Here is a 23,452-nt window from a genome sequence, read left to right as displayed (position 1 = left end):
ACAGTTTTAACATTATATTAACTGTCGCCATCTAAACATTTTAAAGCCTGGCAACAGTTATTAAATCACAAAAAAAAAAAAAATTAAAAACAAACCCATTACTCTGAATGTGCGCATAATAGGTATTAATTGCAGATGTTTTAACTATTGGACCATCAAGTAATCACACTGTTTAGTTTTCCTGTGTCGCAACACATTACATTACATTGATTTGTCCCCACATGTAGAAAATTACAATACAATCTAAATTAGGTCCACTATAATTAATTGCAAATGTTCCTTTTTTAAAGAATGTATTAGGTAAGATTGGTTTCATCATTAAGGCGTTTGTTAATCGTAAATGAAAACCAGTAGCACAATGTACTCCAAATCCAGCTGGGTTATTTACTACCTTCGATTTTAGACCAACTACCCTTAGGAACTAAATTGTAAACCAATGTTAATTCCAGATGTTGTTGATACCAGTGAACATTTACAATATACTATTTGTATAAAAAAAACATTTTTGTATAAAAGGGCTTTCCCTTATATGACTGATTTGTTATACAAATAGTGACAAGTGCTTCTGTATACAAGACTGCAAAGTTACAGATGTTTCACAAGGAATAGTCTCAAAAGTGAACAGAGACTTCACTGCAGACTTACGACTTACACCCAGTAATTAGAGGCAATAATCAGTGAAGAGGGGCAACATATTCCTGGAACAATTTAAACACCTTTGCAGTGCCTTCCTAGCTGTCCTTACAATATCAGATTGTTCTAGTTTCTACTCCAGGCCCTTTATACTCACATGTATATAACAACACTGAAATATTGCTGCAATGGGGTCTTCAAATGGAAACCATTTGCAAATAGTTTTTTGCAAGTTTTATATCATGGTAGTTGATTTAATCATCTCAGAAAATTTGCCTTTGCATTCACTCCAAAATAGGACCATCTGTGCTCAGTTTCCCTGGGCGCTTCGGAAATGAATGCTGAAATAACATTAAGCAATCCTTAACACGTCATTCAGATCTGTGTGTATGCTAAGTGTGGCATGCTGAAGGGAATCTGTAGAATGCTGTCCTGGTTCCAGATTTGCTCCTAAATTTGAAAATCTGGTTGGTAACCATGGTCAAGTATCTGGGCTGATTATTCAAGTGGGGACAAACGATATTAGATTTAGAAAATCTGAGATTCTTAACCCTTTGAGTAGTACGAATGTACCGGTACGTTCACTGCTGCCTGGTCCCCAGGGAGTACAAACGTACCGGTACATTCTGCAACTTTAAACTTGAATTACTGAGCCTACAAAACCCCTGATCACATAATATTGTAACACTAGGTTTCTGTAACACCTTTTATTGGTCTCTTGCGCCCTCTGCCAGATATTGACTGAATTACATATAATTATCCCAGTCACAAAAATGTCAGTGTTTTTAAACCGGTGAAAATCACTCAGTGAGAAAGAAGTATTAGTAATAATACATACAAATAATAATACATACAATTTTTCCACTGAATCGGATGTTAGCGAGTGTGTCAGTGAAGACATAAGCGAAGAATATTTACCATCAACATCAAGTGACAGCGAAGAGGTGCCGCCAAGCTCTGTGTGTTGCTCCATGCTTCATTAGACACTCTTACTCTGTCCCCAGAACCTGTTTACCCGGATATGATTTATTCATGTCTCTCTCTCTCTCTCGCTCTCTCTCGTCCTTTTTTTTTGTAAGGACGTGTTGTTGTGGTTGTTCCACCCCGTTATTTATTGTTTATTGCCTACATGTTATTTTTTTGTCCAAACCTTTCCCTATGACTAAATAAAAAAGTATATATTTATTTATTTTATTTATTTACGGTAAAAATTATTTGTGTATATTTCGTCAGTATTCATTACATACATACAAACATGTAGCTTTCAGCTTGTTTGTACACTGCACTCGTAATAATCAAGCCCATGCAGATGACCGAAAAAAAAAAACTCACTCCCGTAGGACCGGCAGTGCATTTTAGAACTCACTACTCAAAGGGTTAAGGATCATTTTAAATCACTCTGTCTAAAAGCAAAAAAAAAAACTATGTAACAATATAATTATAATTAGTAGTTAGGAGAGGAAGTGAAGACTTTTCTCTCTGAATCGCTGGCTTAGAGAACCTAGGCTTTTTTTTGAACTGCTCATAACCTATAAAGGTGACATAAGGAGAGGTGGAAGTGTGGCACTTATTATCGATAAACTAGGGCAGCAGTGTCTCTGGACTCTGGACTGGAGGGTTGTTGGTTCAATCCCAGGTGGGGGACACTGTTGCTGTCCCCTTGAGCAAGGTACTTTACTTAGATTGCTCCAGTAAACACCCAACTGTATAAATGGGTAACTGTATGTAAAAATAATGTCATATCTTGTAACAATTGGGCGTCTGCTAAGAAATAAATAATAATAATGATCTGGCTCCATCTTAACTGAATGATCTTCTAATTCCATATGTTCCTAGGCGGTCTCTCTGATCCCAGGATGTCAGGCTGCTCACTATTCCCAAAATTTTAAACTAGAATTGGGGTTATGATTACTAATATTGGGGTTATTAATGATTTGCCCATTTCTGTAAGGGAAGCACCAACGACTGCAGCTTTTGAAAAAAGACTGAAGACACATTTGTTTTGCTGATCTTTTTTTATTTATACAGTATGTTTTTCTACTTATTTATGCATTTAATTTAATTTTACTTCATTCTTATTATTGTATTGATCTTGTTTTTATTTACTTCTGTTTTATCTGTTTATTTATGCATTTACTCTCCTGCTCATGTATTTTCATTTACTGTGATTATTGTATTTCCTGCTTGTATTTTCTGTTTTAGCCATGTAAAGCGCTTTGAGGCATTGCTTTTGTGAAAGGCGCTATATTAAATAAAGGTTGAGTGATTGATTGACTTCTTGCCAATGCATTTAGACAACAAGCAATGCAAATGACAAGTTGCCTTGAATAAGGGATGTTTTTGTCCATATAGAGATGAGTCAGGACTACTTCCGTGCCAACTGGGCAGGTGCACTTTGGACACAAATTGTGAAAATGCTGTATAGTAAATTGATTTCTGATAATCTAGTCGGAGACAAATGAACAAAGTGTTGTATACCAAATGAGGAAGGTGATTGAATGTTTGAAGTTACAGATTTTTAGCAATGTAGATTGACGATTTATATAAAGAAGAAATATTTTTTTGAGCTTCATTTTGTTGGATTCCGATTCTTTAAATAATTATTTCCATTTCAGTTCTGGATGGACAGCTTGTGTGCTAAAACGTGTTTCACGTTGTTCATCTGGGGATTACAATTATTTACATTTGCAATCTGCTGATGAACACAACTTTTTCTAATTCATATCTGACATGCATGTAACATTTTGAAGGCTAAGGTTTGCCAGCTATGAGTTATTGGAGAAACAGCCTGTGCTTGTGATTAAAATTTGTATTTATTATTCAAGGCCGGTAAACACTGGAAAAATTTCTTGAACCATTTTTTAATTTGTACTTCTCCAGGAACCTTTCAACAACTTTTCAAAGAAAACCACATGGACAGCCAACTTTCCAAGAATAAAATTCAGGAAGACGAAGCAGCAGAAGCAGCTGTTGTTGTGGGATGCTTTAAAAATCCCCAAAAGACAGATCTGGCATTTCAATTATTGAGTGGGTCCAAGAATGGATACTGATCATTTGACTCTAAAAATATATACTGTATACTGTATAATGTAAAATTTAAATGCATCCAAATTATGTATACAAAGATGGGCATGATCCACCTGTTCTTAGAACTGACATCAATAGCTGATTTATTGTACAGGTAATCAAGACTCTGGGAGCTGTGGAACTTCACAGTTAATTTGTCAAATGTGGTTCATTGAGTTTCTGGCTTAAGATAAAAGTCATCACCTGGACATTTCTGTTTTTTGGTTGAGTCATGTTTAGATATGGGCTAATGCCTTCATAAATATAATATAATGTTTACATTTCCATAAATATCTAAACATGTTGAAAAACAACTTCATGTGTTATACAACAAGGTCACATCAGCTCACTGTTCTTATTAAAAGCAGAAGTACTATGTACCAAAACTAAAGGGGTGCCTAAAGAAGGAGTCTGCTCCTTCTCCACCCTTGCTCCGCAGTGGTGGAATGACCTTCCTACAGATGTCAGGACTGCCCAGTCCCTGACCACATTCCGGCGCCTCCTTAAGACTCACCTCTTCAAACAGCACCTGTAGAACTCCTCTGTTTTTATCCTGGGACACTATCACCCTTCCTTAAATGCGCTTTATTTGCTCTTATCTGCCCCCCATTTTACTGCATTTAATCCTGTACTTTAGAATACTGTAATCTGCCAAGTGTTTAATCTGTAGTATTTTGTATTTAATCATATCCTGATGTAACTATCACTGTTATCTGCTGTATTATTGAATTGTATTTTGTCACACTTGTACTTTGCTTGAACAAAGTCATTATATTTATCTTGCTCTTATTGTATTTCTTGTATTGTAACACTTGAAATGTATTTGCTTACGATTGTAAGTCGCCCTGGATACGGGCGTCTGCTAAGAAATAAATAAATAATAATAATAATAATAATAATAATAATAATAATAATAAGATTTTGCATTGTCAATCATCCCTGACTATTTTTCAAAACTATCTACAAAATGGTAGTGTTAATAAACCCTTTACATGCTAAAAAAAGGAGGCTTGTTGGTAAGCATTGCTTCTTGCCTTTTAGATCGCAAACACCTCATAAACTTGTACGTTTCAAAGGACATTGGGGCTAACTCTGCAGTATGACCTTAACAGGTTTCCTGCTGTCTCTGATTACTTTGTGTTAATCTACAGCTGCTCCTCATATAACGCTGTTAATCAAGGCCTGAAATGCAGCCAAGAATTTGTACCTTCTATTTTGCCTGTGTATGGCTGATTTTTGTTTCACTAACCATTCCCAGTTCTTAGTACCAAAGCTGCATAACCTTTTTGTGAACTATGGGCAATTGAAAATGTGCTCCCCTACTCAATTGACTACCTTTCCTGAGATCAGTTACTACTCTTTTCCAAGAGCTGTTTGAATAAACAGTTGGTGAATTAAGACAGATGTCCATGTTTAAAGGGGGTTTTCTAATTCCACACAGGCCTAGGCCCCTTGGTGCTGAAAAAAAAAAAAACTTTCCTAAGCATGTTATGTATATGTTTAAAAAAAACTGACTTCAGTTAATAATCTTTTTAAAAAACTTCAGTGTGGCCCTTTAAGCCAAGTACTAGACAAGCAATCAATGCCACACAAAAAATTGTTTCCGTATTTGGATAACATTACTTATTTAGTGCTATGATAGTATGTCCTGGGAATCTAGAGATAATCTACAGAATAACATGTAAAATAAATATGGTTAGAAGGACTGTTTCTCCTCATATATATATATATATATATATATATATATATATATATATATATATATATATATATATACACACACTATCAGTCAAAAGTTTTAGAACACCCCCATTTTTCCAGTTTTTATTGAAATTTAAGCAGTTCAAGTCCAGTGAATAACCTGAAATGGTACAAAGGTAAGCGGTAAACTGCCAGAGGTTAAAAAAAAAAAGTTTACGTTACCAAAAACTGAAAAATAATGTACATTTCAGAGTTATACAAAAAGGCCTTTTCAGGGAACAAGTAATGGGTTAACAACTTACAGCTGTTCTGCAGCAATGGAAGTAAATTAAGCCTTGAAAGTTGATGCTAACAATTCCTACAGGTGTCCCAACTTTTGTTGATTACTTACAAACCCTCTGTCTGTATAAAAGCAGTGTTGGAACAGACTGTGTTACTACACCCTCTTAAGCATTATTTGGACAGTATTGTACTGCAGGAAGTAGTATATTGCTCTCATAATGGCGAGAAAAAGGCAATTAACAAAGGAAGACAGACAGACCATTATAACCCTTAAAAGTGTAGGTCTTTCCTTTAGAGAAATTGCAAAGAAAGCCAAGGTGTCAGTGAGTACAGTTTCCTACACCATCAAAAGGCACAAGTTTCTGAGAGTCAACAGCTTGCGTGATAGGCGGCTCACAGGACAACAGCTTCAAGCACAGCTTAACACTGGTCGAAGTAAGCAAGTCTCAGTTTCAACTGTGAAGAGAAGACTTCGAGCTGCAGGTTTGACAGGTCGAGTGGCAGTAAGAAAGCCATTGCTAAGATGGCAAAATAAGAAAAAGAGGCTTGCCTGGGCCAGGAGGCACCGCCAGTGGACTACTGAAGACTGGAAGAAGGTCTTATGGACCGATTAATCAAAATTTGAAATCTTCGGTTCATCAGGCAGGGTTTTTGTACGCCGTCGAGTAGGCGAAAGGATGGTTCCTCGGTGTGTGACACCAACTGTCAAACATGGAGGAGGAAGCATGATGGTCTGGGGCTCTTTTGCTGGATCCAGAGTCGGTGACTTGCACAGAGTGAGTGGCACCCTGAACCAAAACTGCTACCACAGCATTTTGCAGCACCATGCAATACCCTCTGGTATACGCCTAGTTGGTCAGGGGTTCATCCTACAGCAAGATAATGACCCAAAACATACCTCCAGGCTATGTCAGAACTACCTTAGAAGAAAAGAACAAGACGGTAGGCTTCAAATCATGGCATGGCCAGCACAGTCTCCAGACTTAAACCCCATCGAGCTGGTTTGGGATGAACTGGACAGAAGGGTGAAAGCAAAGCAACCTACAAGTGCAACACATTTGTAGGAACTTCTGCAACAGTGTTGGGAAGAACTTTCCGAAAAATATTTGATTTCCATTGTAGAAAGAATGCCACGAGTGTGTTCGGCTGTTATATCTGCAAAAGGTGGCTACTTTAATGAGTCAAAAATTTTGATTAAATTTTGTTAAACAAAACGATTCCATGATTTCTTTTTTGTCTCCAATTGTTTATTTGTTCTATGCTTTAATTTCAGAGTACATTGAGACATTAAACTGCGTAAATTTCAATAAAAACTGGAAAAATTGAGGTGTTCTAAAACTTTTGACCGGTAGTGTATATATATATATATATATATATATATATATATATATATAAACTAGGACATTTTTTTCTTCAATTCTTTAATGCCAGAGCAGCTCTGAAGCAGTTAAAATAACAGAATATAATAACATAATGATAATTATAAAGTTAAACATTGGGTGTATTTATTGCAGGTCATAACAATTCATTGTTTTCTTTCCAATGTCATCTTAAACGTACAAAAAATTAGTGAATAAAGACAGGATACCATGTCTTTATTCACTAATAGTAGGCAACCATACATGAGAAAAAATCCACCCAACAAAACATTATCCAATCTCTGGTTAGCCCTCTTACCTTTACAGCCACTCAGAGTAAAACATTTCAAAGCTACTCAGACTCATTGTCAGTAGTGACTTTTGGGTGAAGTGTGAGTACATGAATGAGAAAGGAACAAACCTGGACCTGCTACTTGTACCACCTGGTAGTAAGAAAGGTCCCTATAATATTAAACATAACTGTTTTAAAGTTATGGATTTTTTATTTATTTTTTGTTTTGTTTTGTGAGCTTGTAAGCTAGTCCATGGGGTTGTGTTAACATCTTAACAGGCCCCATTTAAGTAATGATTTGCAGAGTCTGGGTCATATCACAATTAAAAAAAAGTGCCACCAAGCCGATAAACAACCTTGTAGAACAGACACACGTGTTTGTAAGAAACCCAGCTGCTATGTGCAATGTTTGTATTATATAGTGCTTCTTCATTTATGCACTGGAAAGGGGTTAATAAAAACGCTGATGACACTGGACGAGTTTGGTGCAGAATGTGGATCGGTATTTAGAACGCGTAGGTTCTGTTCGTATATGTGTACAAGTACTTATGGGTGAAAGTGGCCAATGATAATTTTGACTGAAATTACTGGGGCAAAACCAATCTTTGGCCAGGGGTCTGGGGACTACCTAGAAGCTCTGGGGTTGTACATGCTCTCAGATACATTCTGAGCCATTTTGGACCACTTTCAGAAGCAAATTTCAACTTTACTTTGTAGGAAAAGAAATTCAGAAATTACTTCACTTCAGTTAACACTAGAAAGACCAGAGATATACTCATAGCTAGAAGCCCCGCAGCTGTCTTTCTGACGGTTGTATTCAAAACACTGTAAATCGTATAGCGAAAGGAGAAACAGTCGGATGTAATTATTATTATTTTTTTGTATTGAGTACATCACAAACATCTGAACAACCGAAGCATAAACATACAGGACCTTGCCAGATCTTGGAGCGCATCGGGGAGGTCTTCTATAGGATCCAGCTGGGATCAGCTCACTCACTACCAAGGATGGGACCATGTGCAGCCTGGCACGACAGTACTTGCCTCCACTTTACGTGACAGTCCTGTTCTACCACACTTCAGCCCTGGCCCTGCCCTGCCTGACAGTCCCCCTCCACCTGGACTCAACAGACCACCACCTGCAGATGCAGGGAGCCTTGGGTCACCTGGGCAGCCAAAACCCAGATGCCAATGCAGACCCCCACGTCGTTTTTGGGACTTTGTTGGTCCCCTCTGGGATGAGGGGCCTTAAGGGGGAGCTGTGTAACAGAGACCTGTGCTGGTCCGATTTTTACGACCAACTTCCGACCCAGACCCGCTACTACAGTACCTGACCCGAACCCGCAGCCTGCTGCAACACCGTCTTCTTACCTGTGACCCGACCCGCTTTAATAAGACCTGCAACCCGACCCGAACCTGCAAATGTTTGTCCTTTACCTACTGCCTGCGCCAACTGACTCTCTCACACTCTCCCATTCACACACAGATATCTCTACCATGCTACATGGATTGATATAATAGGCTATGCAGCGTGGTAGCTCACTCTAGTGGTCTGGATATATTTTAACATACTAACATATTAACTATCTCTTGTTTACTTTACTATAAATTTTACTATACCGTTTATTCCTTTCATGCTACCAGTTGGAAGGGTGCTACACCAGTGCTTTTGCAAAGATGATGTACCAGTTTTGTGGTGGTGATGATGACAGGTTCTACAAGCAACAAATCCAGTCATATTTTCATTCGCTATGATTCCAAAAGAATTCCACACTTCAGATTTACCTCTCAAACTATTATCCACTACATGATATAAACTCTGCGCTATCTTCTGTTTCACCTCGTCCACAGACATTTTTAAAGACGGGATTGTATCAAACAAGTGGCAAAACAAACCGAGAACACTGAAAACATTGTGTGAGCCTGCCTTTTTTCCTGCAAATGCTACAATACTGTTATTTCAATGCCATCAGTGAATTGACGAATTGTCCAAGTTTTTCACTTTGTAAATCTGGTAACCCTAGATGTGAATATATGTATAAGCACAAGCTTCAGGTCCAAAAGCACTTTACTTTTAAACAAAGGGCAGTATTCCCCACCTAGAAGGAAATATTTTTATATCTTTTTGGAATTGTATCACCAGTAGTACTGTGATGCGTTGTTAGTTTATGGTAAATAAAGTTGAGTTCTGGGGAGAGAACGGACACAATTGAAAGTCGCAGACGTTTCTTTTTAACTATTAAAGGAATGAGTTTAGCTTTTTTTGAATAGCAAAATTAAGTATTTTTCATGGCTAAGAAAAATAGTTATTGTTTACATTTACATGTAAGAAGAGTTTTCAGACTGATGTGTAAATGTATACAATAACACCTGTTTCTTTAAATGTCCGATATGGACGTTTTCAATGCTTCATTCCATTTCTGATAGCAATAAATCTTAATTAGCACTGAACGACCTTGAAGTAGAAGTGACACAAATAATAAGCTTGTTATTGATTTAAACACTTCCGCCTCTGTGTTTTGGGAAGGGGAAATGCCTTCACGCTAGGGTGGTAGATATGACGTCATCAGGCACGCACTACAGTTCAGGGGCTATACGTTTGCAAACAGGGCCAGAGCCAGAATCCTGGAGTCGCCACCGCTGAACACACTGCTACAGGTTTGTACTTCAAAAAAAAAGTGAATACAACAGAAGAACTGGAATTATTTAACAATTGTAATGTTTCCGACTGGGACAAAAAAATAAAGTTGAAAACTGGAACTCATAGAGGCTCCTTAGAGGAGACAAGGGAGGCACTGCCTCCCCAAAAATATTATTATCATAATCTTCATTGCCATCATCATCATCATTATTGTATGTATAATAATAATAATAATAATAATAATAATAATAATAATAGTTGCCAACAGTAACCTGACCCTAGAAACAGGTTTTTATTGGATGAATCACTTTTTTTTTTTTTCATAGAGGAGGCCAGCCTCCCCTGTGTCTCCGGTGTGCAGCACAAAGGAATATCCACTAGAAACTCTCTTCAGGACATCAGTTGATTCTTAATGGTTAGGTTTAGGGTTAGCTATTGGGTTAGGGTTAGGTTTTAGGGCTGGGGTTGCTTAAGGTTAGGGTTGGGGTTGGGTTAGGGTCAGGGTTGGTTGATGTTGGAGAGGTGACAAGCTCGGGAAGTGAAAGGTGGGAGTGCTTGGCAAATGTCCTAGAATATTCTGATGCCCTGAGGACAGTTTCTAGTGGATATTCCTTTCCGCTGCCTTCGGTGTACTGTCATGTAATGATGCTTGTGCTGAGCATGTGTGAAAGTCATGGGATAGCTAGTGTCTCAGACAACATCCTGCCCAACTGCAGAAACTTTTGTAAGAAGTCAATAGTGAAATACAGTATTTAGATACCAAACAGTGTTATTGAAAACAGTTATTTAAAGCAAAATGGAGAACGTGGTAGATCGATTGTTAGAGAATCCATTTAGAATGCTGGAGTACACAGAGAAGTTTTCCATGAAATGTGCAGGTAGGCCTCAACCTAAACTAAATGCAGTACAAGAAGATTCTGGAAAAGAGTAGGTTATTTCAATTTAATTGGCATGATAGTAGATTGGCTTACTGGCAGCTCTGTTACAAATCGCCTGTATTGTTGGCCATGTTTACTTTTTAATATCTCTTCATCTACACATACATGGATAAAATACGGATATGCTGATTTTACAGTGCAGTGAAACGGCATGCCAAATCAAATGAGCACCTCAATTCTGAGGTGCAACTTCAGATGGTGTGGAAAGGAGCTTCTCATGTCTCAAGAGACTAAAATGTTATACCAAAACACAATGGGACAAGAATGACTAAAGAACTTGCCTATTCTGTCTATTGAGAAGGGAATCATGAAGGGCCTGGAGAAAAATCCCCGCTGGCATGACCATGTGATTGACCATTTCGCATCTCAGAAAGAGAGAAGGGCAGACTTTATTTACAAGTAAAGGTAAGACAGCTGTTGGACTGACAGCTTTAATCTTTTTCACCATCCATAGTAAATGTAATATGTAATTGTGGAAGGGTGGTGGGTAATTCACTGACACAGGAGACAGAAATGAGGCTGAAAACACCGCACAGGTGCCCAGTTTTATTAGAAACTTATTTTGGGTTCAGCCCGCAGAGGGCGCTGTTGTCGGTGGCCTGCCGTACCAACTATGGTAGCGACAGAGCCACCACTATACCGGAGCGGTACAGGGTACAGAAGTGAGAACAAAAAGAACACTAATCAAAAGGCAAAAGAAACAGAGAAAACAAAACACAGTAAACAAAACTACAAAATAAAAAGTGCTGCACTCGGCAGCTTCTCCCCAACCGTCGCTATCCGTACGGCCCGGGTCTCCGTCCTACTCTAGCGGCTCCCTCAGCCTGCTATCCACTTTGTCGGGGGCTGCCCAAGAGTTTTCTTTTCCCCCGCTACTGCTAAATCTTTCTTTCTTTTGGTTTTGTTTGTCTCGCCGGGATTTTTCGTCCGGGCTGATTTTTCTCCAGCGCTTCCGCACGCCGGCTTACGTCTCCGTGGGCAGACCTGAGGGAACAGCAGAATGAAACTTATAGGGTCAGCAATCCCCCCAAGACCCGCCTCCCAGCCACTCAGAGAGAAGGAAAGTCCGCACACCCACTCTTTCCCCTCTCCGTGTCACTGCCATGACTGACAGGCAGATATTGACGAGCTGCTGCCCTCTCCCTGCAGCACTATGAACACGCCAGAAGAGTCAGCACAGATCTCCCCTGTTACATATCCTCCCCCTTAGAATGGCACCACCGGTCCATTCGAAAATCCTACAACCCCATGCCTTCCCGAGAGAAAAAATCTGCGTTTTGATGCAGTTTCCCTGCTCGGTGGACAACCCTGAAGGCATAGGGCTGCAGGGCCAAGTACCATCGCGTGATTCTGGCGTTGTTATCCTTCATCCGGTGAAGCCATGCCAAGGGGGCATGATCTGTAACCAGGGTGAAGTGTCGCCCCAGGAGGTAGTACCGGAGTGACTCGACTGCCCATTTTACTGCGAGACACTCCTTCTCGATGGTACTATAGTTCTTCTCGCGGGGAAGGAGCTTCCTGCTGATGTACAGGACCGGGTGCTCGCTTCCCCGCACCTCCTGAGACAACACTGCCCCGAGACCTGTCTCTGACGCATCCGTCTGCAGGGTGAACCTCTTACCGAAATCCGGACTGCATAGCACTGGCTTACTACACAATCTCCGCTTCAAGGCGAGAAAGGCCCTCTGGCACGGCTCCGTCCACTGAACCGTATTTGGGGCAGCCTTCCGGGTGAGGTCTGTCAAGGGAGCAGCGAGCGTAGCGAAGTCCGGAATGAACTTCCTGTAATAGCCCGCTAGTCCCAAGAAAGAGCGCACCTGGGTTTTGGTCGTAGGGACCGGCCAGTCAGCCAAGGCTTTCACCTTAGCAATCAGCGGTCTGATCTGGCCACCCCCTACTCGATACCCCAAATACTCCGACTCACTCTTCCCAATGGCACATTTCTTTGGGTTAGCAGTGAGCCCAGCCTCCCGCAAGGATTGCAATACCGCCGCTACCTTACACAGATGACTCGGCCAATCCTCACTGTGGATAACCACGTCATCTATGTAAGCAGCGGCGTACTGCTGATGGGGCCGCAAAATGCGATCCATCATCCGCTGGAAAGTGGCTGGTGCTCCGTGCAACCTAAAGGGCATGGTCCTAAATTGGTATAATCCGAAGGGAGTCGAAAACGCCGTCCTCTCTTTGGATTTCGGGGTCAGGGGTATCTGCCAGTACCCCTTCGTTAAATCCAGTGTCGTCATAAAATGAGCCGTGCCAAGACGCTCCAGCAATTCATCTACCCGGGGCATGGGATAAGCGTCAAACTTCGATTTTTCATTAACTCGCCTGAAGTCAATGCAAAACCGAGTTGACCCGTCCGGCTTATCCACTAAAACAATTGGACTATTCCAGTCACTTTGGGACTCTTCTATTACCCCCAGTCTCAGCATTTCATCAATTTCCGTTTTTATTACCTGTCTTTTACGTTCAGGTACACGGTATGGCCTCTGGCGAACTAGCGTCCCCGGCTCAACTTCAATGTGATGATGGGCTACTCGAGTCCGCCCCGGGACGGGAGAAAACACATCAGGAAATTTCGTCACCAGCGCCCGAGCCTGACATTTCTGTGTTGGTGTCAGATTCTCTGCAATCTGTACCGACCCTGTTTTCGCCAACACAGAAAGATCAGGTCCCAGGTCGGTGACGTCATCTGCCTGCGCCACTATCAATGCCTCCGGTTGCAGCCAGGGCTTCAGGAGGTTAACATGATAAATGTGTTTCTCTCTCCGCCGCTCCGGCTGGCAGATCTCATAATCCACCGCCCCAACCCGGCGTGTAACCTCGAAGGGTCCTTGCCACTTAGCCAGGAGTTTTGACTCGGAACTGGGTAATAATAGAAGCACTTTATCCCCCGGCTGAAATGTGCGCAACCGGGCTCCTCTATTGTATTGGGTCTCCTGTCTGTGTTGTGCCTGCTGCAAATTATCCTGCGCCCATTTTCCAACAGACTCCAGACGTTTGCGCAGGTCCAACACATACCGGACGGCATTCGTCGAATTATCCTGCTGTTCCTCCCACATCTCTCTGACCAGATCGAGCACACCCCGGGGTCTTCGCCCATACAGCAGCTCGAATGGAGAAAACCCCGTGGAAGCCTGGGGTACCTCTCTGATCGCAAAGAGAAGGGGAGGAATCAGCTGGTCCCAGTAACGCACATCACTACTAATAAATCTGCGCAACATGTTCTTAAGGGTCTTATTAAAGCGCTCCACAAGCCCATCGGTCTGAGGATGAAACACCGATGTCCTAATGGTCTTAATCCCCAAAAGTTTACATGTCCCGCGGATTAGCCGGGACATAAAGTTAGTGCCTTGGTCGGTCAGTATCTCCTTGGGGATCCCCACCCGGGAGAAAACCTTCACGAGCTCGTCGGCAACAGACTTAGCGGACATAGATCGGAGGGGTATAGCCTCTGGATAACGCGTCGCGTAATCCAAAATGACTAATAGGTGTGTGTATCCCGCCGCACTCCTTTCCAATGGCCCGATTATGTCCATCCCAATACGCTCAAACGGAGCTTCCACTAGGGGCAATGGCACCAGTGGGGCTCGCGGGACGGCTCTAGGGCTAGCTTTCTGACACTCCCCACACCGTTCACAAAACCGTCTGACGTCACCATCCAGCCCCAGCCAATAGAACCGTGTCACCAGCCTCGCTTTGGTTTTGTCCCTTCCTAAGTGACCAGACAGGGGAATAGCGTGAGCAAGCTGCAACAAATCCTCCTTAAAGGGCTGAGGGATGAGCAACTGATGACGCACCTCCCCCGTCTGGGGTAATTTGTCAACACGATACAGCAGGTCTCGATTAATCTCAAAGTGAGGGTACGTGGCGGCGCGTCTGGGCTCGACCACCCGACCATTAACCACCGCTGCCTGGTCAAAGAGCCTGCCCAGCACGTCGTCACGCCCTTGCTCGAGTCGGAAGTCACGGGAACGAGCTAAAAAATCAGCTCCCATGGCTTCCAGCTCGGGGTCGGGTCGGTCCGGAGCGGAGGCAGCCGAGCCGGACGCTTGTGCCGGCTCTGCAGCCTCCCCCCCCGACTCTTCACCAACCGCCCCCACCTGAAACCTCTCGGACTCCTTCCATCGCCAGCCCTCATTCTTAGCGGCCCGACGTTCCCGTTTAGTTTTTCGGGGTCTAAATCTCTGGCAAAACCAATTCGGGTCACAGAAGGGGAAGATCTCTCCAATTACTTCCTCCTTCTTGGCCAATAGGGTGGGCGGGGCTGTCAGAGCAGCTAACCAATCCTTAAACTGCCCACAGTCCCGCCCCAGAACTACTGGTACTGGCAATCGAGGACATAACCCTACATGCACCTGCGTCCCCTGCTGGCCAATCGTTATATTCACACTTATCTTAGGGTAGGAGCGTACATCCCCATGAATACATTTGATATGCACCTGTCCCAATAACCGTTTATGCCCCAGTGAGATTAGGCTATCCTGTATTAGGGACTGACCACACCCTGAATCCAGGAGCGCCTGGGTTTTTGTACCATCCACTGTCACAGGAATAACAAAACCCGTCTGCTGAAGTGACTGAGGTAATTGAACAGGCTTACCTGGTCGGCTGAGGTCACACTCCATCACGGGGCAATCCCGCGCGAGGTGTCCCACCTCCCGGCACGTCCAACACCGCAGTGGGCTAGTTTCTCGCCCTGGAGCCTCGGCAAGAGGTGGAAACACCGGAGCCATCAAAGGGGCTCGACGGTAAGGAAACCGTGCGAGACCCTGGTCCGACCCCGCAGCAGCCCGCGGGGAACCCCACGCTGCCCCGGTCCCCGGGCCGGGAGCTCGCACAGCCCCCCCCCCGCCCAAAACCTTGTACACCCCTTCCCCCCAGTCCCTTCGCCCTATCCGGGGCCGGTGGAGCCAATGATGCCGCAGTGCTTCTCCCCGGCAGCCTGGCTGGCGTTGGTTCGGCTGCCCGGTACTGCTCTGCCAGGGCGACCGCCTGATCCATGGTGGCGGGTGCCTGCCGCTGTACCCACAGCCGTGGTTCCGGAGCTAGACACTCCAGAAAGCGCTCCACCACAATCACCTCCACCAGCCTCGCTTTCGTGGTCGCATCTGGCCGCAACCACCCCATGGCATACTCATTTAAACGATGCGCTATGGTTCTAGGGTGCTCCTCGGGCGGGAAGCGCTCCTCCCGAAACCTCCTCCGATAGCCCTCCGGTGTGGCCCCCACGCGATTCAGGATGGTAGCTTTTAGCGTGGGGTAGTCCATCATCCGGTCGGGAGACAGCGTCCTCGCTGCCGCTTGCGCCTCCCCCGTTAACTGGGGCAAGAGGTAACTGGCCCATTGGGCCTGATCCCACCCGGCAGAGGTCGCCAGCGCCTCGAACACCTCCAGGTAGGCTTCGGGTCGATCCTCTGCCGTCATCTTGGTTGGTCTCATCAACCGGGGGTCAGGTCCCGCCGGTCTAGCCGGCCCTTGCACCGCTGCCGTCAGGGTCTGGCGCAGGAGATTCATCATCTCCGCAAACTGGGAAGCATCCATGCTGGTGTGCACTGCTTGAAGGGGGCAGTGCCAGTGAATCCCACTCTGACACCACGTGTGGAAGGGTGGTGGGTAATTCACTGACACAGGAGACAGAAATGAGGCTGAAAACACCGCACAGGTGCCCAGTTTTATTAGAAACTTATTTTGGGTTCAGCCCGCAGAGGGCGCTGTTGTCGGTGGCCTGCCGTACCAACTATGGTAGCGACAGAGCCACCACTATACCGGAGCGGTACAGGGTACAGAAGTGAGAACAAAAAGAACACTAATCAAAAGGCAAAAGAAACAGAGAAAACAAAACACAGTAAACAAAACTACAAAATAAAAAGTGCTGCACTCGGCAGCTTCTCCCCAACCGTCGCTATCCGTACGGCCCGGGTCTCCGTCCTACTCTAGCGGCTCCCTCAGCCTGCTATCCACTTTGTCGGGGGCTGCCCAAGAGTTTTCTTTTCCCCCGCTACTGCTAAATCTTTCTTTCTTTTGGTTTTGTTTGTCTCGCCGGGATTTTTCGTCCGGGCTGATTTTTCTCCAGCGCTTCCGCACGCCGGCTTACGTCTCCGTGGGCAGACCTGAGGGAACAGCAGAATGAAACTTATAGGGTCAGCAATCCCCCCAAGACCCGCCTCCCAGCCACTCAGAGAGAAGGAAAGTCCGCACACCCACTCTTTCCCCTCTCCGTGTCACTGCCATGACTGACAGGCAGATATTGACGAGCTGCTGCCCTCTCCCTGCAGCACTATGAACACGCCAGAAGAGTCAGCACAGATCTCCCCTGTTACAGTAATATATTGGGAATTCAATTATAAGTCATTTTTACATACATTGATTGTTTTGAAACATATGGTGATGTGACATGCACTAAACTTGTTCTCTTTGCAAGATTGTATGTGGATTGTGAATTTGCTATTTGTGCTATCTTTCTATTATTAACTATTTTGATACCGTAATTGTGTTTACAAGTATGAAAACCCATTTCCGCCAGTATATTAGTTGCAATGCGTTTGTATGTTAAGTTTATGGTACTTTGTTTATGGTTTTATGTGGTTTGTGTGACTTATGTGCTGTCATGGTCTACCACCAGGTGTCATATCTTTATTTAAAAATGTTTTTGATGTTTTGTATCACTGTTTTGTTTCAAATTTTATTTTTTTACAGTTGTAATTTAAAAAAATGTTTAAAAATCTTAGGAAAGCAAGTCTATTAACTGTTAAAGTTTTGTAATTAGAAGGATATATATATATATATATATATATATATATATATATATATATATATACACACACAGTATAAAAGCCCAACTCCCTTACAGTGTGCTTCCTCTGTGTGTGAAATGACCAGTCGTCACTGACACTCCTACTGTAGTTTTTATTAATTCCACTACTAATAAGTGATATTTTCACAATCATAGCCTGCTTACTACTTTATTCCATAGCTTACTCTTTTGTGTACTCTAGCTTCATCACTAACCAGACCTTGTTGGCTTGGCATTCTTTAAAGGCAGTTTCAGCTGCAGGCATTCAAATTCCTTCCTCTTTGAAGCCTTCTTGCCTTTCTGTTACATTTGAACTAAGAAACTAACCAGACACTGATGTTTGAAATTCCTACAGTATAGTTTTCTGATATACCTTATGCTTTACTACAACTTTACATATTCATTTACTTTGATTTTATTTTTTTTATATATGGTTGCACAACTGGCACTCAACCCATTGTTTGGATTATTTGCTGCTGAAGTCTGGGGCTACAAATACAACCTAACCAGGCATTGGGTCACATTTTAGTTACACATCTATTTATAAAAAACATTTATGAAGTGTTTCACAATAATAGTTTAATGCTGCATCACTAGTGTAAACCTTCATGGAATGTTATAGTAATTCTAAGATTTTTGATGCAATAAATGCTTCAGTTGCATGTTTGTAGAACACTGCTGCTATAACCTGTTATAACTGTATATTTTTAATTATTTATTTTTAATTATTATAATTAAAAAACACCTTTTTTTACACATCTACAGCTGCATTGTTGATTGTTTATTACACATCCTTAATCTAAAGTGTTTCCAGAAATTGATAACTATACGACATATTATTATTTTAGTTATTTGCTTTTTTTTTTAACTCAAAAGTTTAAAATCGAAAGTCATAAATCGCTGTACAAAAGCCATACTATTACTAGTACACAGCACTTTCTTGTGGAATGTTTTTATTATTATTATTTTTTTATTTGTGTAATGCTATGGCTTTTCAAATGAGACAAGCTGCACTTGCTGTGCTTCAACACAACCTAAAAACTTAGTGGAAACCCAGTTTAAGAAAGCTGTATGATATCAGTCTTCACGAAAGGCCAAATTGGAACTCGGACATAAACATTTAAACATGCCTCCCATATTTTAATATTAATTAGGTCATTTGCATTTGGAAGGAGAATTTCTCTGTCTAAAATTAAACTACATGAAAACGCACACTACCCGAAAGTACTACCAAAATAGCGTGAGAAAAATGTGAGACTTATTTTTCTTTTTCCATGGAAACTGCCCCAATGCCTTGGACTTCCCTTTTGTATTTCACTAAATATGGTCGCACCATATTTGTTTGTTGCTATGTGCACATATGTCTTGAGGCCATTTTTCCAATCATTTATTCCAAAAACACATCAAAAATAAAAGATTATCCGTCACGGTTGGAAAGCATGTAAGACATGAAACAATATTTGCTTTGCTCTGGTTTTCTGTTTGGTTTGATGACAACTTATATCAAAAAGTTAAAACAGCTTTTCATCTTTATGTAGTTTAGACTATGCTAAGAAACATTTAGAGGACAGATGGTCTAAATTTGTGGGTTTTTAAAATCTTAATGAGAATGTTAAAAAAAATGCATATGGGTGCAATACCTAAGTAGCTTTTTGGCTATCCAAAAGTAGCCTTCTGCAAACCAAATTATATATTTTTTATGAGTTCTGTTGCTGATGAAAAATGGAGAAACAACTTGTTTGCTTGTGGCAATCTGCCCCGCCCCTGTGTGCATTTCTGTGTTGCATGTTACGTGTGCTGTGTTAATATTGGTGTATAGGCATTGGTACACAGGATATAAACGGGTCTGTGTTTCACATGTGTTTAAAAATGTATAATTGTATTTAAGCACGAGGATTGCACATCACTTCACGTGCATTTAGAGTAATTAATATGCGAGCACGAGGTTGCACATAATTAATTCACGTGCTGGGATTCAAGTGAATAATTAATGAGTAATTGAATCCCGGCACAACAGTATATATAGATGCACATTTCATTCACTCTGGGTTGTGTGTTCGGTGAGTGGAGAACGGGTGTGGAGAAGGATGTAAAATTAACGAAAATAAACTAAAATAATAATTGATAGTTGTTTGACTCACCGTGTTTCGTTTGTCTGTCCGTCCACTGTTTTGTTTAGTGTTAATCCGTTTTGTTTGTCTTTTTATTTTGGCTCTTCGCCTCCCCTCTGGGTCGTAGGGATGCCCACATTCTCCACCATATGTGACAAAGCACAACTCACTCAGGTTCGTGCCCCTTTAAAAATACGACCCAGAACAATGAAATGGAGTTTTAAGCGCTACTCAGCAGCGTAGAGCAGACTGACTGTTCTCCTTATAAACCCTGCACCTGGCTCTAATTTACAATCATAGCCAGGTGCAGGTGATAATTAACAATAAAACAATTAACAGAAAACAATTAACCCAGACAAATGTGCATTCCGCACATGTTTTTACTGCAGAGAGGTTTTAACCCCCTCCCTGCCGTCTCTCACAACCCACTATATTACAGTATATATATATATATATATATATATATATATATATATAAATGATTTTGCTTGTAGTCTCCCAACCTCGCTACATACCCCTCTGCTGTACACCCTCCATTGACTATCTATGCTCACATTCAAATCAAGACCCTTGTTCTTGCCTACCGCTCTCATCACCACACCGCCCCTTCCTACCTCCAGTCCCTTCTGTCTCCCTAAACCGCTCTCCCTCTCCGCTCCTCCTCTACTGGCTGACTGATGGTGCCTTCCCTCTGCTCTCCATCCTCCTGTGCCCACTCCTTCTCTTCCCTAGCCCCGCTGTTGTGTAAACAGCTGCTGGAGAACTTCAGGACTGCTCCGCCTCTCTCTGCCTTCCATCATCTCAAGACTGCATTTGATCTACTCCACCAACTGTGTACTGTATTTGCCTTACCTAAGCACCACATTATTGGATCCTCAGCGGATGCACTATCCTTGTACTATTGCTGGACTACTATGTCATTGTAGACATAATTTGTTGTAATCCTAACTTGTTGCATCTTATTTCATAGTGTATTTTAGTAGTATCATTTGCACTTACTGTGAACTATACTGTATTTAAATATTGAACTAGCATTGTAACCTGTACTGCCCTGTAACACCTGTAAGTCGCCTTGGACAAAGGTGTCTGCCAAATAAATAAATAAATAAATAAATAATATTTGTGCCCCAGGGCACCACATTCAGGGGGTGATATATGGATACACGCAAAGTGATTTGCGGGTGTAAAACCCCCATAATGCTGCTGTAAATCGTGTTTAGCAGCCCTAAAGTCAGATTTTACTGGTCGCGGTAATGCGGCATATGTAAAGAATGGTATTCACATGGTGTTCTGCATGTTCAATCGATTAAAATATTATTGAAATGCATTCAGATGAAGAAAAGAGTATGGATTTGGGCAAGATCTGGATACTAAGTTCTGGATAGGGCAGCAGTGTGGAGTAGTGGTTAGGGCTCTGGACTCTTGACCAGAGGGTCATGGGTCCAGGTGGGGGACACTGCTGCTGTACCATTGAGCAAGGTACTTTACCTAGATTGCACCAGTAAAAACCCAACTGTATAAATGGGTAATTGTATGTAAAAATAATGTGTAAAAAATAATGTAATTGTATATAAAAAAAATAATGTTATATCTTGTAACAATTGTAAGTCGCCCTGGATAAGGGTGTCTGCTAAGAAATAAATAATAATAATAATAATAATAATAATAATAATAATAATAATAATAATAATAATAAAATGCGGGCGCAAACATTATAATGTTATGTAAGGATTTTGCGTTTGTAGTGTGCAAGGTATATTTGTATTTGGACTAGCTTAAGTTATAATCATATAATACCTTATTTGAATTCGAAATCACGTAGGACCCACCTCTATTGAAATAATCAGACTGGACAACGCTTCTAATGAATATAAAGGAACAGTTTTATTAGAAATAAAACTAAATAAAGGAAAAAGGTGCAACAACTAAACTAAAGTAATACAGAATTGTAAACTTGGTTGCTTTTCTGCAAAGGAGAATCTGCCCCTAACCAAGGCCCCTAACCTTAGCAGGGGTATCGTTAGTAACACAAATATTTACTTTCGTTAATATTTGATAATCAAAACATTGTTAAATCAGTCTCATATATATGAGAATTATCTATTTATCAAGACAGCTAAATTTGGATTCTAGCTTTAAACGCAGAATGATAATTGCCTTGTAAAACCCACATCAATTTGTATAAATCACATAGAAACAATTACTACAGTGTTCATTAACTCAAAGCATGAATTGAAAGCACTAACACTTTTCTTACATTCTACCTCAAACAAAATGTTAATTTTACTCTAAGGTTGACTTATTCTCAAGTTCATAAAACACTAAATGTTGATTACTTAACGAATTTTCGCTCTTCCTTCAGCTGATCCGTGTCTTCAACAAAACAGGTACTCAAAGGTGCTCCTGTATGCGAAGGGAAAGTTCAGATTCCGGTTCCTGTAGTCGTTAACTATTTAGGTATTCCACTGAAACAGCAATTCCTCCACCAATATGAGCACTCTTCATCCGGTTATGTCTGTGATATTCCACCACACTGTTTGCTAATACAAGACTGAATATATTTCAATCTCTGTTAACTTCAAATGTTCATCCAACTCTTTCTCCGGTGATCAATCAGGGCTAAGTTAGAGATTTGATTACAAGTACTTTTAGGATTTTAGATGTCTTATTCTGCGGACTCCCACACCAAGGCACACACTAGAGTAGTTATCTTGTATAAGATTTTCCGAAAATGGTATCTCTCTTCAAGCCAGTCGCAGGCTGGGTCTTCAGAGAATTGTTTGTGTATCAAGAGCCTTGGGGTTTCATGTCGGAAGCCCTGTTTGAAAGTTGCGCCAGTGTTTTTGTAATTCTCTCTTCATCCCTGTGATTGGATAGTTTGTTTATTTTGGGCTGTGCCCGAGTCCACGTGGGGTGTTTCCCATTGGTTGTTCTCAATTGGTGTCCTGTTATCTCTCCGTAGTGTCAAGGCATTCAAAACCATCTGGTTTTACCTTTTGAAAGACACCGCCGGCGCCACAGGATATATTCAGCGCTGGTGAAGATAAACCACTTGTCCAGTATTTAGTTTATGACTCTTTTAAAAGCATTCTTTGTCAGTGGGTGAGTCTTATACAAGAAACCAAGTAGACACAGAAAATGGCTTAGGACCCCCCTCTATATATTACAATTCTGTTAATTTCATAAACAGAATGCTATTATGACCCTCTCTGACGCTACACCTTGCACTTAGGCAATTGCTGACCCTCCAAAAACTTTACACCTCTTCTTACAAGGTGCAAACCATTGTAGAAGACAGTAACTAAGAACTGTATAAAAGCACACACCTGCAGAGACCTGTCTTTGGCTTCAGGGTGGCTGCTGTGGTACACTGCCTCATGCAGCAACACTTGGCTTTTGTTGAGGAAAGGCAGGAACATGTTCGGAGGAGAAGGGCAAGACGAAGAAGACCCTGCATATTCAATCCCAGGGTCACTTTGTTTGGGATGCCAGATGATGCGATGCTAAAGCGTTATCGTCTCACTCCGCAGGTCATCCTCGACCTAATAGCTGAATTGATGGATGAGCTAGACCCTAGCGTCAAGACCGCTATCCATGTGAAAGTGCTGTGTTCTCTGCACTACTTAGCCTCC

Source organism: Acipenser ruthenus, chromosome 5 (assembly GCF_902713425.1).
Source record: "Acipenser ruthenus chromosome 5, fAciRut3.2 maternal haplotype, whole genome shotgun sequence".
Taxonomy (NCBI): Eukaryota; Metazoa; Chordata; class Actinopteri; order Acipenseriformes; family Acipenseridae; genus Acipenser; species Acipenser ruthenus.
Note: the sequence above shows the minus strand (reverse complement) of the source record.